Raw genomic sequence first — 7,154 nt, forward strand, 5'->3', positions numbered from 1 at the left:
ACCAATAGATTGTGGTGAGAGTCCACATCTACCCCAGGAAATGTCTTACAATTTAAAACTTGGTTCTTAAATCTCTGCCTTACCATTACATAATCTACCTGAAACCTTCTAGTGTCTCCAGGCCCCTTCTTTCATGTTTCTTAAACCAAGTGTTAGCTATGATTGAGTCATGCTCTGTGCAAAATTCTATCAGGTGGTTTCCTCTTTCATTCCTTACCCCCATTCCATATTCACCTACTACTTTTCCTTCCCTTCCTTTTCCTACTATCAAATTCCAGCCCCCTGTAGCTATTAAATTTTTGTCTCCCTTCACTATCCGAATAATTTCTTTTATTTCATCATACATTTCTTCAATCTCTTCACCGTCTGCAGAGCTAGTTGGCATATAAACTTGTACTGCTGTGGTAGGCGTGGGCTTCGTGTCTATCTTTGCTACAATAATGCATTCACTATGCTGTTCATGGTCCCTTACCCATGCTCCTACTTCTTTTTTCATTAGTAAACCTACTCCTGCATTACCCCTATTTGATTTTGTATTTATAACCCTGTATTCACCAGACCAGAAGTCTTGTTCCTCCTACCACTGAACTTCACTAATTCCCACACTATCTAACTTTCATCTATCCATTTCCCTTTTTAAATTTTCTAACCTACCTGCCTGATTAATGGATCTGACATTCCAGGCTCTGATCCGTAGAACACCACTTTTCTTTTTCCTGATAACGACATCCTCCTGAGTAGTCCCTGCCCAGAGATCCGAATTGAGGACTATTTTACCTAAGAGTACGCCATCATCATTTAACCATAGAGTAAAGCTGTATGTCCTCGGAAAAAATTATGGTTGTAGTTTCCCCTTGCTTTCAGCTGTTCACAGTACCAGCACAGCAAGGCGGTTTTGGTTAGTGTTACAAGGCCAGATCAGTGAATCATGCAGACTGTTGCCCCCACAACTACTGAAAAGGCTGCTACCTCTCTTTTCAGATGCGGTGGTGTTATGGTGTGCTTGTGTTTTTCATGGAGGGGGCTTGCACCCCTTGTTGTTTTAAAAAGCAATATCACAGCACAGGCCTACACTAATGTCTTAAGAATGTTCTTGCTTCCCACTGCTGAAGAGCAATTTGGGTACAGCGATTTCATCTTGCAACACGATCGAGCACCTGTTCATAATGCATGGCCTGTGGCAAAGTTGTTATATGACAATAATATTCCTGTAATGGAGTGGCCTGCACAGGGTCCTGATCTGAATCCTATACAACACCTCTGGGATGTTTTGGAATGCCGACTTCATGCCAGGCTTCACCGGCCGACAGTGATACCTCTCCTCAGTGCAGCACTTCATGAAGAATGGGCTGTCGTTCCCCAAGAAACCTTCCAGCACCTGATTGAACGTATGCCTGCAAGAGTGGAAGCTGTCATCAAGGCTAAGGGTGGGCCAACTCCATATTGAATACCAGCATTACCCATGGACGGTGCCACGAAGTAAGTCATTTTCAGCCAGGTGTCCGGATACTTTTTATCACATAGTGTAATTAAACAAAGGGGATTGAAGTATTGCACTGACAGTATTAGAAATGCACTACAGTATTCCTAATATCACAGCATGAACGGCAATCTACATCTAGGATGTGGTATGTGCAAGCTGCCCATGGTGCGTATGACAATATTGATTTAGACTTCAAAACAGTCCGTACCATGTTTCAAGTTACATGCAGACATGAGTATGCTTAAAATTGAAATAAAGATGACCACAAGGTAATAGGTTTTACACAGAAAAATTCAACAAGATCACTACTACTAGGTTTCTCAGAGGGGAAATAAATTTTATGTGTCAGTTCATTCAGGGGATTTACTGCCTGTTAGCAAGATTCATATCAAGTGCAAAATTGCTTGAATTTGTATATCAACAACAATCTGATTCACACAACCTACAGATTATTCTCTACGGATGGCCTACACTATAAAATCATAGAGATGTCAACCAATGCCACATATCTCCCAGTGACTGTTCAGACATTAGACTATCTCAAGCTGAATACTGTGGACCAAGATAGGTGTCTCATAGGTTTGCACAGTGAAGATATAATAATAAGGTTCCACTTGAAGCAGGATGCATGTACAGCATAAAACCAGTACACACAGCCAACAGCATGTCACTTCACAATGGAAATACAATGAATTAATAGCAGGAACCATCAATTCATTAAATTGTTGGGCTCGAAATCATGCAAGTGTAACGCTCTCATTCAACGTAATGGTCCCAGTAAAATATGATGAATGAATCATTCATACATCATACATCTCGCACAAATGTTTTGCTTCAGTTACATTTGATAACAATGATGAGATGAGGATTTTGGTCCAGCACCAAGATACTTTAACCATTCCAAGCAGTAGTTTCCTATACTTGGAGAGGAAATTAGGGAAAAAGAAGAATGGATGCCCTACAATATCTGATGTTACATGTAATGCATTTGATTTCCTGTTTCATTAAATAATAGATATCACACCAATCTCAAAAACATATTTGCAGGTCAAAATCATACTTGTACGATTTAGAAACTGGAGTATAGTTTACAGAGAAACTGACATCACCTGATGAATACAAATGATTAAGAGCATACATACTCCTCAAGGCCAACGACCTTGCCGCAGTGGTAACACCAGTTCCCGTCAGATCACCGAAGTTAAGCACTGTCGGGCTGGGCTAGCACTTGGATGGGTCACCATCCGGTCTGCCGAGCGCTGTTGGCACGCGAGGTGCACTCAGCCATTGTGAGGCAAACTGAGAAGCTACTTGATTGAAAAGTAGTGACTCTGGTCTCGGAAATTGACATACGGCCAGGAGAGCGGTGCACTGACCACATGACCCTCCGTATCGGAATCTAGTGACGCCTATGAGCTGAGGATGACACGGTGGCCGGTCAGTACCGTTGGGCCTTCATGGCCTGTTCGGGAGGGGTTTAGGGTTTTTTTTTTTTTTTTTTTTATACTTCTCAAGATGCTGGTAGGGTACTTAGAGGATACGAAAACAACTCTCAACAATGTAAAGAAGAAACTTATTTTAGTACAAAGTGGAATGAACGTTAATGGATACAAGTGGGAAGGAGGTACCAATCCTGAAGAGAATATAATTTTGCTTGACAAATTAATTTGGAAAATGCACCATATCTCTGTAGACAACAAGGAACACTTAAGACTTTTAAAAATACATGGTGCTGGTACTCAACTGCCTTTAAATTTCAGATCATGGGAGATAGCATTTCAGACCGATAGGTAAGACATGAAACATGATTCAAGTGAACTCAATAACTAATTTAATAAATCCTAAAGCTTGCCTTAATTTATAGTTTTACCCATATGAGAATTTATGGTAAGGGTAAACTAATAGTGTCTGTATTCTCAACACAAGCGAAGATCAGTCATTGTATCATAATGCCTCTGATTTTTATATCTGTGGGCAACCATTTGCTAATAAAGCTGGAATATATATTACCTACATTTATCATAAATTAACCCTATTTTTGAGTTTTTTAGTGACTGTAACTGACCTCAAAAAGCTTCAGGAAACTATTAATTTTTACCACACATTTTTCTCTTGCCTCAATAGAAATCTCATTTTGTGTATTTACTTCAATTCCATTATAGAATTAGTTATTTTTCAGCTCATCAGGCTTTGTTTAAAGTTATTTGTCCACTGGCCTGTAAAATACTTCACCTGCCACAATGCAACCCCTCCATGAATGCTCTTCTCGAACGTAAGATGTGATAACACATGTTTGTGAGCACATGGAAATTGCCCTGACTATTGTTGAATGACTGGCAGCTGCTGTAAACCGTGTATTATAAGAGCTCTAGAGGTTCATTTACCCGTACCTGTGGTGTCACAAGTACCTCAAACACTATACTGTGTTGTGGATCCTGTCTCCTCCGAGGGAAGTACAGGATCTGTCATTACTTGGCCAATTGACTGTGAGTGGTATGTCAGTGGTAGAGCTAGGCATTCTGTACAGGGTAGACAGGGAGAGGCAGCACTCATGGTGTTATACCGATCCCCCTAACCAACAAATTCGAGGTGCTGTGTTTCACTGAAAGTGAGTGAATGTGACTCAACTCACTTGCTTTGAAGAAACCTGCAAAAGGGTAGGGATCTGTTAATCATCAGCAGTTCAAATGTACAGTGAATAATGGTACCTCTTAACAAAATGGCAGCAAGCAACAGGAAAGAACACCAGATGCAATCAGTATGTATGCCTGGGGGCCTAATCCAACATGTTGAAGAGTCTCTTCTGGCAGCTATTCAGGAAACACTGTAAATCCAGCTGCATTTTGTGGTACACGTTGGAACAAATGATGCCTGTTGTCTGTGCTCTGAGGTCGTATTTGGAACATTCCAGTGACTGGTGGAGAAGGCTGAGAAGACCAGCTTTGCGCTCAGAGTTCCAATGAAGCTCGCGATTTGCAGCATTGTCTCCATAAGTGATCCTAGCTCCCTGGTTCTTGGTTGAGTTGAATGCCTGAACCAGAATCTTAGAAGTTTCTGTGACGAGCTAAGCTGATGATTCCTGGACTGTAGGGTCCCCCTAAATGGGCCATGTGTGCACTACACATCAGAGGCTGCTACCCAGGTAGTTGACTGTGTGAGGAGTGCACACAAGGCTTTTTTTTTTTTTTAGATTAGGCTATCTCCATCCAGGCTGGAAAACAACAGCTGTAGTACACCTAGAGGTGTAAGTGTAAGAGCCAAGAGAATGCCCTCCTCTCCCTCCCACAGCTGAAAGTGTTAGAAACCTTGTAGCTAAATGCCAAAGCATTTGCAACAAAGTGATAGTATTTGAAGTGCTCCTGAAAAGCAGTGAAGCACACATAATCTAGGTACATAAAGCTGGTTGAAACCTGAAACTGATAACAGTAATATTTTGGGGAAAATTTATGTGTATACCAAAAGAATAGTCTAATGGGAGATGGCGGTGGTGTATTTGTCACAACAGACAAGATAGAAACTGAAGCTGCATGCAAGATTGTTTGGGCGAGACTCAGCATTGGGAAGTGGGAATAAAGTGGTAATTTGATCCTTCTGTCGCCCACCAGACTCAGCTCCTAATGTAACCAGAAACTTAAGAGAAAACCTCAGTTTGGTTTTATGTATGGTCACACTACAGTCATTGACGGAGACCTTAAACATCCAACAGTGAATTGGGAAAATTACACTTTCGTTAATGGCGGGTGTGACAAGGTATCCTGTGAAATATTACTAAGTGGCTTCTTTGAAAACTACCTAGCATAGACTATTCAGAATCTCTTAAATGATGGAAATATATTAGATCTAATGGTGTCGTCATGACAACAATGATTGCCAAAGTACAGATGACAACTAAAACAAAGCTACATATGTTCCATAAACTAGGAAAAAAGCAACAGAATCGTATATCAATGAGGAACTCAAAATTTTCAGCACAGGATAAGAGCATGTAATAAACTAAAGCTCAAATTTAAATGAATGGTTGACCATCTACTGTATAGATATGTGCCCAGTAGAACAGGTCATAATGGGAGGAACCCTCTATGGTTTACAGTCAGTGTAAATAAACTGCAGAATTATTCTACTGCCGTCAACTTAAATTTATTGTAAGGACTGTGAAGACAAGATACGAGAAATTAGGGCTCATAAGAAGGCCTATAGATAGTTATTTTTCTCTCACTCTATTTGCAAGTTGTAATAAAATTGGTTATAATGAGATAAAGAGGTAGGAATCAAAACTGACACCATAATAATCACAACAGGAGAGAACACAGTAATCACAATGGTAACAATTACCATGAGAAGGAACATAATAGAGTAAACAGTAACAATTTTCATTCTGGAAAGCTACATAGTTGCAGAGAGAGAGAGAGAGAGAGAGAGAGAGAGAGAGAGAGAAAAAGAGTAGAAACATGTTTTCTACCATACGTAACTAACTACGTAGTTACAGTTTTGCATACATTTTTGTGCAAACAATTTAAATATGGTAACTTATTATATTTGCTTGTACTGTGTTACTTTTCTACAGGTTATAAATAGGTCGTGATTTGTATTTTCTTTTTTCTTTTATGAGGAGTAATTAGTTTATTTGTCAATGTGTGGAGTAAGCCTTAAGTGGAAGACTCAATCAATACCTGAACATTTATTCAGTTCTTAATATAACTTTCTTTGTGGTATGTAATATGTTGAACGCCATAATGATGGTTTTGGAATCTGTACGATGGTAATGAGGAAATGAGTGTTATGCTAATGATATTCAAAGCATTATCATGTTTGTTCTCAAGTTTCTTTTCACTTATGATCCTCCAACAATTTTGTAGTTGCCTTCATTACTGGTAGAAAGCTTCTAACTCTGGCATACAGTTTCTCAACTCCTACGTCGAACACATATTTTTCTCAGATATGTTATTATTCTGATGAACAGTTAATTCACACATTCGCAAATTGATGATGTGGTAACCAAAGAACCACTGAATAACAAACAGTCCAGAGACACTCACTTCACCTGGGCATGTAGTGCAGCAATATTACAGAGCACTGGCAGAGGACTGCCCATCAAGAATCTCATAGGCCAGGGTGATATTTATACTTAATAGGTTCACCTTGTTCTTCATTTAACATTTTGAGTGCTCTTATTTGCCTCTTAATTGTTTATCTGCCTCTTGTTGATGGCTAAAGCCATAGAATATTTGTAGCTGTTTCTCATGGAAAATTGCTTTAAGAAAACATTGAAAGGGACACACTACTTTCTTGCCCAACCCTGGACAGTCTCTTTGATCAAGTCCATTCTTCCGAGAAATGTCCCATCAGAAGTAACCCCCCCTCCTGCCAAGAGTGATCTAGAAGCTCCATATCACTGTTACATTTCACCGAGAACTGCCCTGCATTGCGTCTTGTGGTAAGAAATGATTCATCACATTCTTCGGTACTTATAGTGATTAACCAAATAAACATCAATAAAATTGACCAATACAAAGGTGCACTTTCCTCTGGCATGTTAACTGAATTTAACAGGGGTTAACCAACAATGTATGAAAAGATAGCTTACTACTTACAATAAAGAAGAGACATTACACACACACCACACACACCTCCAGCAGCTCTGACTAGTCCATCTCCTCCTGCTCTGTAATTT

The 7,154-nt window shown here is 39.7% G+C and overlaps 1 pseudogene; it reads left to right on the forward strand.

The window, feature by feature from the left end:
* The first annotated feature begins 2,633 nt into the window (after positions 1-2,633).
* Positions 2,634-2,751, forward strand: LOC126102279 (5S ribosomal RNA; annotated as a pseudogene).
* The last annotated feature ends 4,403 nt before the right edge of the window (positions 2,752-7,154 follow it).

Source organism: Schistocerca cancellata, chromosome 9 (assembly GCF_023864275.1).
Source record: "Schistocerca cancellata isolate TAMUIC-IGC-003103 chromosome 9, iqSchCanc2.1, whole genome shotgun sequence".
Classification (NCBI taxonomy): Eukaryota; Metazoa; Arthropoda; class Insecta; order Orthoptera; family Acrididae; genus Schistocerca; species Schistocerca cancellata.